We start from the raw sequence: 14,021 nt of genomic DNA, 5'->3' as shown, positions 1-14,021 counted from the left end.
ATCTGGTCACTGCTCTATGTTGTGTATGCTGCATTAGAAGTTTAACAACATTTATGATTTCTTGTCATCTGTCGATAAGTTGCAGTTTTTTAAAAATGTTCATTCATTTCAACAAATATTTACTGAATAGCTACTATGTGCCAGGCACTATACTGGATTCTGGAGATACAGCTGTCATCAGATAGAGTTCCTGCCCATACAGAGCTTACAGTCAGTAAGAGAGAAAGGCAGAGTCAGAAGTAAGCAAATATATATATCAAATGATAAGTACAATGTAGAATAATAAACTAGGGATTAAGTGCTAGGTAAGAGTGGGTGTATATCTTATACAGGGTGAACAAAGGGCCTCACTGAGAAGTTGACATTTGAGCAGAGACCTGAAGGAAGGGAGGGAGTTGTGACTAAGGAAAGGACATACTCTAGAAAGGGGACAGCAAGTGTTGGAGCTGTGAGGTGAGAGCATGCTTAGCATGTTTAAGGAATAGTGAGGAGACTAGAGTGGATGCTAGTAAACACAAGGGAGAGTAGTAGAAGATGAGGTCGGAGAGGTAGTGAAGGGCCAGATTATGTATTATGCTTTCAGAGATGTTTTAGTTCCTTTCTCAAGTGAGTTATCACATGGGAAGCACTTGCTGTAATGCTAGAACATAGTAACTGCTGTTATTATTATTATTGCATTAATTTTCTATTGCTGCCATAAAAAAATTAAACTTAGTGGTTTAAAAGAACACAAATTTATTGTCTTACAGTTCTGTAGGTCTGAAGTCCAACAGATCTTACTAAGCTAAAATCAAGATGTCAGCAGATTTTGTTCCTTTCTGGAGGCTCAAGGGGAGAATGTTTCTGTGCATTTTCCAGCTTCTAGAGACCACTGGCATTTCTTGGTTTGTGGCCTCCTTCCTCCATCTTCAAAACCAGTAATATCAATCAAAGGCTCTCCGTTTTTAAGGACTCATGTGACTAAATTGGGCCCACCCACATTATCCAAGATAATCTCCCCATCTCAAGGTCTTTAATCACATCTGCAAAGTCCCTTTGCCTTACTAGGTAACATATTCACAGGTTCTGGTGATTAGTATGTAGGAATCTTTGTTGCGGGGGAGGGGGCAATTATTCTGCCTACCACAGTCCACCCTCTGGTTCCCATAGATTCATGTATGTTTCTTGCAAAATTCATTCACTCCCTCTAAAAGACACCAAAATTCTCAATACGTTACAGCATCTCATCCAAATCTCAAAAGTCCCAAATCAAACCATCTGAATTAGGTATGGGTGAGGCTCTGAGTATAATTCACCCTGGGGCAAAATTTCTTTCCATCTGTGGACCCATGAAACTAGAAAATGAGTTCCTTGCTCCCAAAATGCAGTGTAGAGCAGTCATAGGATAGCAGTTACAGCCATTCCCATTCACGAGGGAGGAAATGGAAGGAAAAAAAGAGTCACCGGTCCCAAACGATTTCAAAATCCCATCAGGCAGTCTCCCTCCATTACATTTCAAAGCCTAAGAATAATCCTCTGTGGTTCTTGGTTCTACTTTCTGGGCTCATGGCTCTACTCTTTGTGCACCAGGAATTGAGTTTGGATGTCTTTGAGGGGCTGTTATTCTGCCTACCACAATCATTATTTTCATTAGATTTACTATTATTTCTTACTAATCTTCATTTAGTTGTAGTTCCTTAGCACTTACATTTCTCCATTAGCCCTAGTCAGATTCCCTTTACACAAATACTTGATCAGTACCTGAGGAGCTCACCATTCTAAGGAACTTAATTGTAAATCATTTCTTGGGAAATACAAATATGCTGTCTAATTTCTATTAGATGGGAAAGAATGCACTGTACAGATCAGGTTTTCTTATATGCATTTCATTTATTCTAAAATTATTGATTTCCTTCAGGCCTGAAGGTACCTATGTTATGTTTAATTTTATGGGATAAGCAAAGTTTTACAACTTCTAAGGTCATCACTCTTCATCAAGCTCGGTTCTGCCTCCCAGCAGGTGGCAGCAAGTCAATACTCGATAAGGTATAGTGAAATCATTGTAATTTTCTTGTCCTAGTAACTGTTTTGGATGTTGCAGACTAGCTTTTCTCAGCTAGAAGAGCAAAAGGAATATTGCTGCCAGAATGTGGCAATTTGTGTAAATTTCACGGCTAGTTGGTAGAGTGTATTTATGTGACTAAATTTTATTGTGTAGTTATGTTAATACTACTCTTCATTGCTCATTTTTCACAGAACCAAAAGTCCATTTGTAACCCATTTTGTTGAATAACACTCAATAACACTCACATTATCTCCATAAACATACATACTATCCATAACCATTAATTGGCTGATATCCATCAATACAACATTTCAAAGTTTATGGAATACAGCTAAAGTATTCTTAGAGGAAAACTTATAGTGTTTTATGCCTTTATTAGAAAAGAAGAGTTAATCAATGATCGAAGTCAGGGTCCGCAAACTGTGGTCCGTGGCCAAGTCTGGTGCATAGTCTGCTTTTGTACAGCCTACAAAATTCCAGCAAAGCTAATTGAGAAATAAAGTGACAAATTTCCAGTATCTGGAATGAAAGAACATGAAAGATTTTACAGACTTTAAAACATGAGTTCTCAACCAGAGATGTTTTGCCCCCAGGGAACATTTGGCAATGTGTGGAGACATTTCCGGTGTCACAGTTGGGAGGCTGCTATGAGCATTTAGTGGGTAGAGGCCATGGAAGCAGCCAAACATTCTCCAATGCACAGGACAGTCCTCCACAGCAATTTTTTGGCCTCAAATATCAATAATGCTGAGGTCGAAAAATCCAAAAGCCATAAAAGGAGAATTATTAGAAACATTTAGGACCAGAAAATGCTGATAACTTAGAATAAATGAACACATTCCTTGAAAAACAAAAGTTACCAAAGCTGACTAAAGAAGAAATAGAAAATATGAGTACTTGTATATCTATTACAGTGCAGAATTTGAATTTATAATTTAAAAAATACAAAGAAAACTGTAGGCGCAGATGGTTTTGCTGGTGAATTCTATTAAACATTTAAAGAACACATTATGTCAATCTTACATAAACTCTTTCATACTATAGAGGAGGAGGGAATATTGACAGCATAACCCTCATAGAAAAATCTGATAAAAGAGTTTCAAGATGGCGGCGGCTGCGGCGGCTGGCGCGGAGTAGCTGAGGTGGAAAAGGTGGCCACTGGGCCTCAGGCAGCCGGGAAACTTGTGGACCTTTCTCTGGCCATCTCTTAAGGGAGGACTGCTGCTGCTGGCCGGTCGTGGGGGCTCAACGCCACTTTGCCCCCGGCAGGAGAGGCTGCCTCATTTACAGGCAACAGCTTTGAAGTGTGGAGCAGGAAAAGAACTGATTCTTAGCTGCAAAAGTGAGTCTTGAAACAGGGAACACGGCGCCAGGGCTGCTGTGGATGCAGCCAGGATCCCGGAGGCTGGGGCCGCACTGAAGGCGGCCAGCTGCCCTATCCAGGATTCGAGGTTTCAGGCCGGCATTAAAGAAGACTCCTGGGAGCGCCCGAGCGGCGCCGCGACTGAACAGCCCGAGGCGGCAGCGCCGAGAACACGGAAGGCAACAAACCAGAGACAGAGCGAGCGCCCGACCTGGCACAGCACTGTGAGTGATCCCTGGCACAGCTCTGTTCGGGGGGTGGATGCCCACGCGGCTCCCCGCCTGCACCACCAGGCCACTCACTGCCCCGGTGCTGCCTCCATTTTCCCAGGTGCGGGCAGCTCCGCCCTGCTCGGCCATCACTGAGCCCATTTGCTTGGCCTGGCGCAGGGCTTTCCAGACCCTGCGGGCCGACCTCCTCTCCCACTCCCTCCACGGTTCTCTGGCAGGGCTGGGGGTGTGGGGCGTCCCGACCAGTTTTGGGAGGGCTAGGAAGTACGGGCGGGCCGACTGTCACTCCACCACACCCTGGACTCCGGCCCCGGTAAACTTCCTGTTACTGGGAGGCAGATACCATCTCTGCGACCACCAGTTTGGAAAAAAGCCTAACGAATTTCTGGTTGGGAATAGTGTGGTAGGAGAGTTCCCAGGTCTGCTTGAACCTGCCGGAGAGCAGGCTGCAGGCGGGCACTAGACTCGGTTTATACCGGGGGGATACAAAGGTGAACAAGACCCGAGAAAGATCTACACAGTGCTACAAAGGCACCCAGAGAGACTGGTCGTCTGTGCCTAGCAGAAACCTGGTAGACTTCCTGGGCGAGGCGGTGCTGAGCAGGGTCTTGAAGGCCCAGCTGATAGACGAGGGGTGCAGAAGACACGCCCCAACCCAGCACAGTGTGCACAGAGGGGGGAGACGTGCGGCCAGGGAGGCGGAGACTCGACAGAAACCACACACCCGGTGGGGTCGCCACTGCACGATCTAACAGACTGGGCCAGAGCACACTGAACGGGGAGAAGTCCTGTACAGAAAGTGAAAGCTCAACAGAGATCACACACCCTGTGGTACGTGATCCACCAGCCCAGCAGAGTACAAGCTGACCAGAAAGGTGGATCCCCGGAGAAGCCCAAGACCCGAGGCAACCACACACACAAGACACTAGAGGCCAACTGAGCAGTCACGGCGGGAGCCATACCAAATTGGCAACCACAGCAACATCCTAGTTAGTCATTAGTCTTAAACCGGTGGACTGTGAAACCCCCTGCCACAATGAATAAACACCAAAAAAAAGACACCAGAAATACAAAAAATCAAGAAAGTACACCACCAAAAATTAATAAATCTCATACTCTAGATCCTATAGAACAAGAAGCCCTTGAAATAACTGATAAGGAATTTCGAGTGATAATTCTAAGGAAACTGAATGAGATACAAGAAAACTCAGCTAGACATCATGATGAAATGAGGAAAAGTATACAGGATCTGAAAGAGGAAATATACAAGGAAATCAATGTCCTGAAAAAAAATGTAGCAGAACTTGCTGAACTGAAGAAGTTATTCAGCGAAATAAAAAACACAACGGAGAGTTTAACCAGCAGGCTTGTCGAAGTTGAAGAGAGAACCTCTGAACTTGAAGACAGGCTGTTTGAAATAACACAAGCAGACAAAAAGAAAGAAAAAAGAATCAAGGACATTGAAGAAAATCTGAGAGAGATATCAGACAACCTCAAGCGCTCAAATATCCGAGTCATGGGTATTCCAGAAGGGGAGGAAAATGGAGATTCCATTGAAAACATATTCAACAAAATAGTGGCAGAAAACTTCCCAGGTATAGGAAAAATCACAGATCTTCAGATCCAGGAAGCTCAACGATCTCCAAACGTATTCAACCCAAAAAGGCCTTCTCCAAGACATGTCATAGTCAAATTGGCAAAACTCAGAGACAAAGAGAGAATCTTAAAAGCTGCAAGAGAGAAGCGTCAAATCACCTATAAGGGAGCCCCAATCAGGTTAACATCAGACTTTTCATCACAAACCCTAAAAGCTAGAAAGGAATGGGATGATATTTTCAAAATACTAAAAGACAAAGGTTGCCAGCCAAGAATACTCTACCCTGCAAGGCTATCCTTCCGAAATGAGGGGCAAATAGTATATTTCTCAGACAAACAAAAACTGCAGGAGTTCACTACCACACGACCACCCTTACAAGAAATCCTCAAGGGAGTACTGGGTTTGGTTCCTGAAAAATAACTACCACTGCCATAAAAACCTAAGAAAAATCTAAACCCGCTAGTACAATAAAAATGGCATTCATGAAGAGAAAACAAGCTAACAAAAACACTATCTACAACCTAAGGAACCAACAAACAAAGAAACCAAACAGTAAACCAGAAAGCAAGGAACAAAAGACACCTAAGACAACCAAACAACCAATAAAATGCTAAGAATAAATCAACACCTTTCAATAACAACTCTTAATGTTAAAGGCTTAAATTCCCCAATTAAAAGACACAGACTGGCTGACTGGATCAAAAAGCAGGACCCAACTATATGCTGCCTACAAGAGACCCACCTCACCCATAAAGATTCACACAGACTAAGAGTAAAAGGATGGAAAAAGATTTACCATGCAAACAGAAAAGAAAAACGAGCTGGAGTGGCTATTCTTATATCTGACAAAATAGACTTTAAACTAAAAACCATAAAAAGAGACAATGAGGGACACTACTTAATGATAAAAGGACTGATCCATCAAGAAGACATAACAATCATAAATATGTACGCACCCAATGTTGGAGCAGCCAGATTTATAAAACAAACTCTATTAGACCTAAAGAAGGAAATAGACACTAATACCATAATAGCAGGGGACCTGAACACTCCACTGTCAATATTAGACAGATCATCTAGGCAAAGAATCAGTAGAGAAACACAAGATCTAAACAAGACTCTAGACCAATTGGAATTGGCAGATATCTACAGAACATTCCACCCAACAACCTCAGAATATTCATTCTTCTCATCAGCACATGGATCATTCTCCAAGATAGATCACATATTAGGTCACAAATCAAGTCTCAATAAATTCAAAAAAATTGGAATTATCCCATGTATCTTCTCAGACCACAATGGATTAAAACTAGAAATTAATAACAAACAAAACTCTGGAAACTATACAAACACATGGAAATTAAACAGCATTCTACTTAATGACATATGGGTCCAAGAAGAAATCAAGCAGGAAATCAAAAAGTTTATTGAAACTAATGAAAACAATGATACATCATACCAAAACCTGTGGGATACTGCAAAAGCAGTATTGAGGGGAAAATTTATTGCATTAAATGCTCACTTCAGAAGAATGGAAAGATGGCAAGTGAACTACCTAACACTTCACCTTAAAGAACTAGAAAAACAAGAACAATCCAATCCTAAAGTTAGCAGACGGAAAGAAATCATTAAGATCAGAGCAGAACTGAATGAAATTGAAAACCAAAAAACAATTCAAAAGATCAACGAATCAAAAAGTTGGTTTTTTGAAAAGATAAATAAAATTGACAAACCATTAGCATGGCTAACAAAAAAAAGAAGAGAGAAGACTCAAATAACAAAAATTAGAAATGAAAAAGGCGATATTACAACTGATTCATCTGAAATACAAGGAATCATTCGAGACTACTATAAACAACTATACGCCAACAAATTTGAAAATCTGGAGGAAATGGATAAATTTCTGGACACACACAAGCTCCCAAAACTGAACCGTGAAGACGTAGAAAATTTGAACAGACCAATAACAATAAAGGAGATTGAAGCTGTTATCAGAAGGCTCCCAACAAAGAAAAGCCCAGGACCAGATGGATTCACAGCAGAATTTTACCAAACATTCGAAGAGGAATTGACACCGATTCTTTACAAACTATTCCAAAAGATTGAAATGGACGCAAATCTCCCAAACTCATTCTATGAAGCAAACATCATCCTGATACCAAAACCAGGTAAAGATATAACCAAAAAAGAAAACTACAGGCCGATATCCTTGATGAATATAGATGCAAAAATCCTCACTAAAATACTAGCAAACAGAATACAGCAACACATACGAAAAATTATTCATCACGATCAAGTGGGATTCATCCCAGGGATGCAAGGTTGGTTCAACATACGCAAATCAATAAATGTGATACACCATATTAATAAACTCAAACACAAGGACCATATGATCATCTCTATAGATGCTGAAAAAGCATTTGATAAAGTTCAGCACTCATTCATGACAAAGACCCTCTATAAGTTAGGTATAGAGGGAACGTATCTCAACATAATTAAAGCCATATATGCCAAACCCACTGCCAATATCATCCTGAATGGGGAAAAGCTGAAAGCTTTTCCTTTAAGAACAGGCACTAGACAAGGATGCCCACTCTCACCACTCCTATTCAACATATTGTTGGAAGTACTAGCCAGAGCAATCAGAGAAGAGAAGGAAATAAAGGGCATCCAGATTGGAAAAGATGAAGTCAAACTGTCCCTGTTTGCAGATGACATGATCCTATATATCGAACAGCCTAAAACCTCTACCAAAAAACTGTTGGAATTGCTAAATGATTTCAGCACAGTAGCAGGATACAAAATCAACACACAAAAATCAGTAGCATTTCTTTTCTCCAATAGTGAACATGCAGAAGGAGAAATCAAGAAAGCCTGCCCATTTACAATAGCCACCAAAAAAATAAAATACTTAGGAATTGAGTTAACCAAGGAGGTGAAATATCTCTATAATGAGAACTACAAACCACTGCTGAGAGAAATTAGAGAGGATACAAGAAGATGGAAAGATATTCCATGCTCTTGGATTGGAAGAATCAACATAGTGAAAATGTCCATACTACCCAAAGTGATATACAAATTCAATGCAATCCCCATCAAAATTCCAAAGACATTTTTCTCAGAAATGGAAAAAACTATTCAGACATTTATATGGAACAATAAAAGACCACGAATAGCCAAAGCAATGCTCAGCAAAAAAAATAAAGCTGGAGGCATAACACTACCTGACTTTAAGCTATACTACAAAGCTATAATAACCAAAACAGTATGGTACTGGCATAAAAACAGACACACTGACCAATGGAATAGAATAGAGAATCCAGAAATCAACCCTCACACTTACTGCCATCTGATCTTTGACAAAGGCACCAAGCCTATTCACTGGGGAAGGGACTGCCTCTTCAGCAAGTGGTGCTGGGATAACTGGATATCGTTATGCAGGAGAATGAAACTAGATCCATACCTCTCACCATATACTAAAATCAACTCAAAATGGATTAAGGATTTAAATATACACCCTGAGACAATAAAACTTCTTAAAGAAAACATAGGGGAAACACTTCAGGAAATAGGACTGGGCACAGACTTCATGAATACGACCCCAAAAGCACGGGCAACCAAAGGAAAAATAAACAAATGGGATTATATCAAACTAAAAAGCTTCTGCACAGCAAAAGAAACAATTAAAAGAGTTAAAAGACAACCAACAGAGTGGGAGAAAATATTTGCAAAATATACATCTGACAAAGGATTAATATCCAGAATATATAAGGAACTCAAACAACTTTACAAGAAGAAAACAAGCAACCCAATTAAAAAATGGGCAAAAGAGCTAAGTAGGCATTTCTCTAAGGAAGATATCCAAATGGCCAACAGACATATGAAAAAATGCTCAACATCACTCAGCATCCGGGAAATGCAAATCAAAACCACATTGAGATACCATCTAACCCCAGTTAGGATGGCTAAAATCCAAAAGACTATGAACGATAAATGCTGGCGAGGCTGCGGAGAAAAAGGAACTCTCATACATTGTTGGTGGGACTGCAAAATGGTGCAGCCTCTATGGAAAATGGTATGGAGGTTCCTTAAACAATTGCAAATAGATCTACCATACGACCCAGCCATCCCACTGTTGGGAATATACCCAGAGGAATGGAAATCATCAAGTCGAAGGTATACCTGTTCCCCAATGTTCATCGCAGCACTCTTTACAATAGCCAAGAGTTGGAACCAGCCCAAATGCCCATCATCAGATGAGTGGATACGGAAAATGTGGTACATCTACACAATGGAATACTACTCAGCTATAAAAACGAATGAAATACTGCCATTTGCAACAACATGGATGGACCTCGAGAGAATTATATTAAGTGAAACAAGTCAGGCACAGAAAGAGAAATACCACATGTTCTCACTTATTGGTGGGAGCTAAAAATTAATATATAAATTCACACACACACATACACACATACACACACAAACCGGGGGGGGGGGGAAGAAGATATAACAACCACAATTATTTGAAGTTGATACAACAAACAAACAGAAAGGACATGGTTGGGGGGGAGGGGGGGAGGGAGAAGGGAGGGAGGTTTTGGTGATGGGGAGCATTAATCAGCTACAATGTATATCGACAAAATAAAATTAAAAAAAAAAAAAAAGAAAAATCTGATAAAAGACATTAGATGAAAAAAAATCACAGACCAATACCACTCATGAATATAGATGCAAAATTCGTATACAGTAGTCCCCTCTTATCCATGGGGGATACATTCCAAGACCCCCAGTGGATGCCAGAGTCTGAAACTCTGAATAGTGGTGAACCCTATATATACCATTCTTTTCCTATGTATACATACCTATGATAAAGCTTAATTTATAAATTAGGCACAGTAAGAGATTAACAACAATAACGTAATAAAATAGAACAATTATAAAAGTGTACTATAATAAAAGGTAAACGTCTCTCTCAAAATATTGTCTTTCTCACAGTATCTTATTGTACTGTACTTACGGTGTGAGATGATAAAATGTCTTTGTGATGAGATGAAGAGATGCGAATGCCATAGACATTGAGACATAGCATTAGGCTACTATTGACCTTCTAGCCATACATCAGAAGAGGGATCATCCACTTCAGGTGATCTTCAAGTCATCACAATGTCAATAACTAATGGGCAGATAGCGTACATAAATACTCTGGACAAAGTGTAGATACTTTGGACAGAGGGGTGATTCACGTCCCACGTGAGACAGAGCAGCACAGCCTGAGATTTCATCATGTTACTCAGAATAGTACACAATTTAAAACTTATGAATTGTTTATTTCTGGAATTTGGCATTTAATTCTTGTAGACCCCCAACTGAAACTGTGGAAAGTGAAACTGAGGATAAGGGGGAACTAATATATAAAATACTAGTAAATTGAGCCTAGCAATATAGAAAAAAGGTAAAATACAATGGCCGATCGGAGTTTATCCCAGAATACAAAGTTTGTCCAACATTAATAAATCAAGCAATTTACCACATTAATAGAGGATGAAAAAAATCACACGATCATCTCAATAAATGCAGAAAAAGCATTTGACACAATTTATTGCCAATTCATGATGAAAACAATTACAAAACTAGAAATAAAAGAACGTTTTATAAAGGACATCTATGAAAGCAATAGCTCTACTATCATGCTTAGGGTGAATTATTCAATCCTAGGGTTGGGAACAAGGTGATGTTCTTTGCTTTCACCACTTCTAATCAGTTTTGTATCAGAGATTCTAGACAGTGAAATAAAACAATAAAAGGTGTAGAGATTAGAAAGGAAGAGTAAAACTCTATTCACAGTAGTCTATTTTTAAAAACTGCTAAATTTATTGTCCTTGTAGACTGTCCATGTAGAAAGTCTCCAAAATCTAGAAATAATGATTGAAATTAGTGAAGTCTTAGTATAAAAGCTCAGTATATAAAAATCAATATTACTTATAATAGCAAACAGCAATTGGAAAGTGAAATTTAGAAATATACCATTTATAATAGTATTATAAATACCTAGGAACACATTCAATGAAAGACGTGCAAGAGCTGTGCTCTGAAGCTACAAGACATTGCTGAAATGAAAGAAGATCTAAAATGGACAGATATGCCATATTCAGGCACACCAAACATAACACCATGAAAGACTATATTCTGGGCTATAAAACAAGTCTCAATTAATTTATAAGGATTCAAGTCCTACAAAATATGTTCTCTGATCACAATGGAATTAAAATAGAAGTCAATAATACAGAGATCTCTGGAAAATCCCCAAATCTCAATAATCAAGTGCATAGATTTTCCAGACTGCTTCCTTCAGAAGTTCAGATTGACACTGAAGACATTTCTTTCTTTTCACAGCCAGTTGATTCACGTGGGAAATGATCATGGACATATTAGTGCCATATTCTAACCAACTGCACTAACCTGGCACCACCCTGAGACTGGGGTATGCTAGGAACAACTGCAGATGGCTGTTATATATTTGAATATTGTACTGAAATGGATCATACTTAAAATTCATGAAATCATCCTCATTTGTGCTTTCCTTCCCTCACAGTCTGAAATACTCATGAAAAATCTGGTAACAAGACTGTGGGTGTAGTTGACAAAACAGAAAATCTGTTCCTGGACAGCTTTTGATGAATTTAATAAGTAGAAAGATAATGAATATAGACTATATTTGCATAATGGCATAACACAAATTCATTGAACAATTCTAACTATCTGGGGAAACTACAGTTTGAAAACTGAATGTAAGATTCTGGTCCTGGCAAGATTAGTCATCCTATTTAATGATGATGCATGCTTTTAAAGAGTAGGAGGTTTGTAATAACCCTGTCTTTAGTCTGTTTGTGGTGCTATAACAGAACACACGAGACTGGGTAATTTATAAAGAACAGAGATTTACTTCTTACAGTTCTGGAGGCTGGGAAGTCCAAGATTGAGGGGCCCACATCTGCTGAGGGCCTTTGTTGCTCTGTTATCGCATAGTGGAAGACAGAAGGGCAAGTGAGGGCGAGAGAAAGTAAGAGAGAGAGGAAGGCAGCAAAACTCATCCTTTTATCAGGAACCAACTCCTATGATAATGGTATTCATTCATGAGGGCAGAGTCCTTCCTCATGACCCACTCACCTGCCCAAGGTCCCACCTCTCAACTCTGCCGCACTGGGATCAAGCCTCCCACACATGAACTTTGGAGGACACATTCAAACCAAAGCAACCCTGAATGCTTTCCTCTACTCTCACTGATTTTAAATGTCTTTTTCATCCTATTATTCTAATAAAACAAAATTTATTTCCTAATAGAAAAATTTCCAACATCCAGATTAGTCTTAAGTGTATCTCTTTCAAGGACTTGTAAAAATATGAATTTCTCTTTAACAGACCTTTGAGAGGTCTATTGGGATTATAAATCATTTTTAATATTAAAAAGTATTTTTTGACCCTTGAAAAGATTTTGTTAGTCCTCCCTATAATTATTTATTTTGCTTGTCAGTTATACTTATTTATACTTATATTAAATATACTTATATTTCAGATCCCACAACTTATTCTGACTTCTCCAATTTCAGTGTTTTCTCTATATAAAACATATAATGGCATCATGTTAGCTAATTTTTCAAGGCAATACACAGTTTCACCACATGATGGTGCCAGTGAAGTGAGAAGCCATGTGCTGCTAGTATTTGACATTAGGCTCAGTTTTTAAATATAAAAACCAACAGAATGTAATTAAAGGTGTTAAAAAATAAGAATTAAGAAAAGAACAGTCATAAAGAATTATAGTTTAGAGTATCTTTTTAAAACGTAAGGATTGAAAAGATCAAATATAAGAAGGGTAAGAGTAATTGACTCATAAAAGCTAAAAAAGATAAAAGATGAGCTTTTGTATTCATAAAGAAGTATGTGGGACAGATGTCAGAGATTTTCCACAGGAAGGAAAAAACCAAAGGAAATGAATTAAATGAGAGCAGGTGACTTAAAAAAAAAATGAGGCCAGCTGTACAGCAATGTAGTTCCAGGGTCAAATGGATGTGTTCCAGTAAGATTCCACTGTAAGTGCAAATAGATTAGAAAAAGTCAACGACTAAAATGTTTTAGGGAACCTTTTAATAGGCATCCTTCCTACTTCCTTTTCTGACCAGGATAAGCATTATTTTTTTTTTTTTTTCCTGCAAAGATAAACCAACCATGGAAAGAAGAAGCATTGCTTTTCAGAAATTATTGAAGCAAATTCTTACACTTTCTGTTATTACAGTGATTCTCAAAGTTTGATCCCTGGACCAGCAGCATAAACATCACCTGAAATTGTTAGACATGCAAATTCTTTGGCCCCATGCCAGAGACTCGGGGAATGGGGCCCTCCAGGTGTTTTGAATGCACCCAAAAGTTTGAGATCCATTGTGTTACTTAAGAAAAAAAAAGCATTAAATCATTATTAATAATACAAAGATATTGGAAATTATAGTCTAATACTAAAAGAATACTAAATAAATAGTGGAATTTTATTAAGGCATTTAAACATGATTCCATTCAGTAGTTTTTAATAACGGAAAGTACCTATAATATAATGGAAAGGTCAGAATATAAAATTGATCTCAGTTATATAAAAGCAGTTCTAGAAAAAGATTAGAAGGAAACAAGCAAAGCTAATTAACAGTGGTTGCTTTGGAGGGATGAGATTATATGCACTCCCCCACCCACTTGTTTATATTACAGATGCTCTTTTCAAATTTTCTGCAATAAATCATT

At 38.8% G+C, this 14,021-nt stretch overlaps 1 protein-coding gene across 1 annotated transcript in view; it reads right to left on the bottom strand.

Moving 5' to 3' along the window:
* Positions 1-10,339, bottom strand: part of MMAA (metabolism of cobalamin associated A) — a 36,442-nt gene extending 26,103 nt beyond the window's left edge. The window contains exon 1 of the mRNA XM_063108493.1: positions 10,252-10,339. The gene's annotated coding sequence lies outside the window, so the exon portion shown is untranslated. The remainder of the gene's footprint in view (positions 1-10,251) is intronic.
* Between the last annotated feature and the right edge of the window lie 3,682 nt (positions 10,340-14,021).

Source organism: Cynocephalus volans, chromosome 9 (assembly GCF_027409185.1).
Source record: "Cynocephalus volans isolate mCynVol1 chromosome 9, mCynVol1.pri, whole genome shotgun sequence".
Classification (NCBI taxonomy): domain Eukaryota; kingdom Metazoa; phylum Chordata; class Mammalia; order Dermoptera; family Cynocephalidae; genus Cynocephalus; species Cynocephalus volans.
The sequence above is the reverse complement of the archived record's forward strand: the minus strand, read 5'-3'. Positions and strand labels throughout refer to the sequence as shown.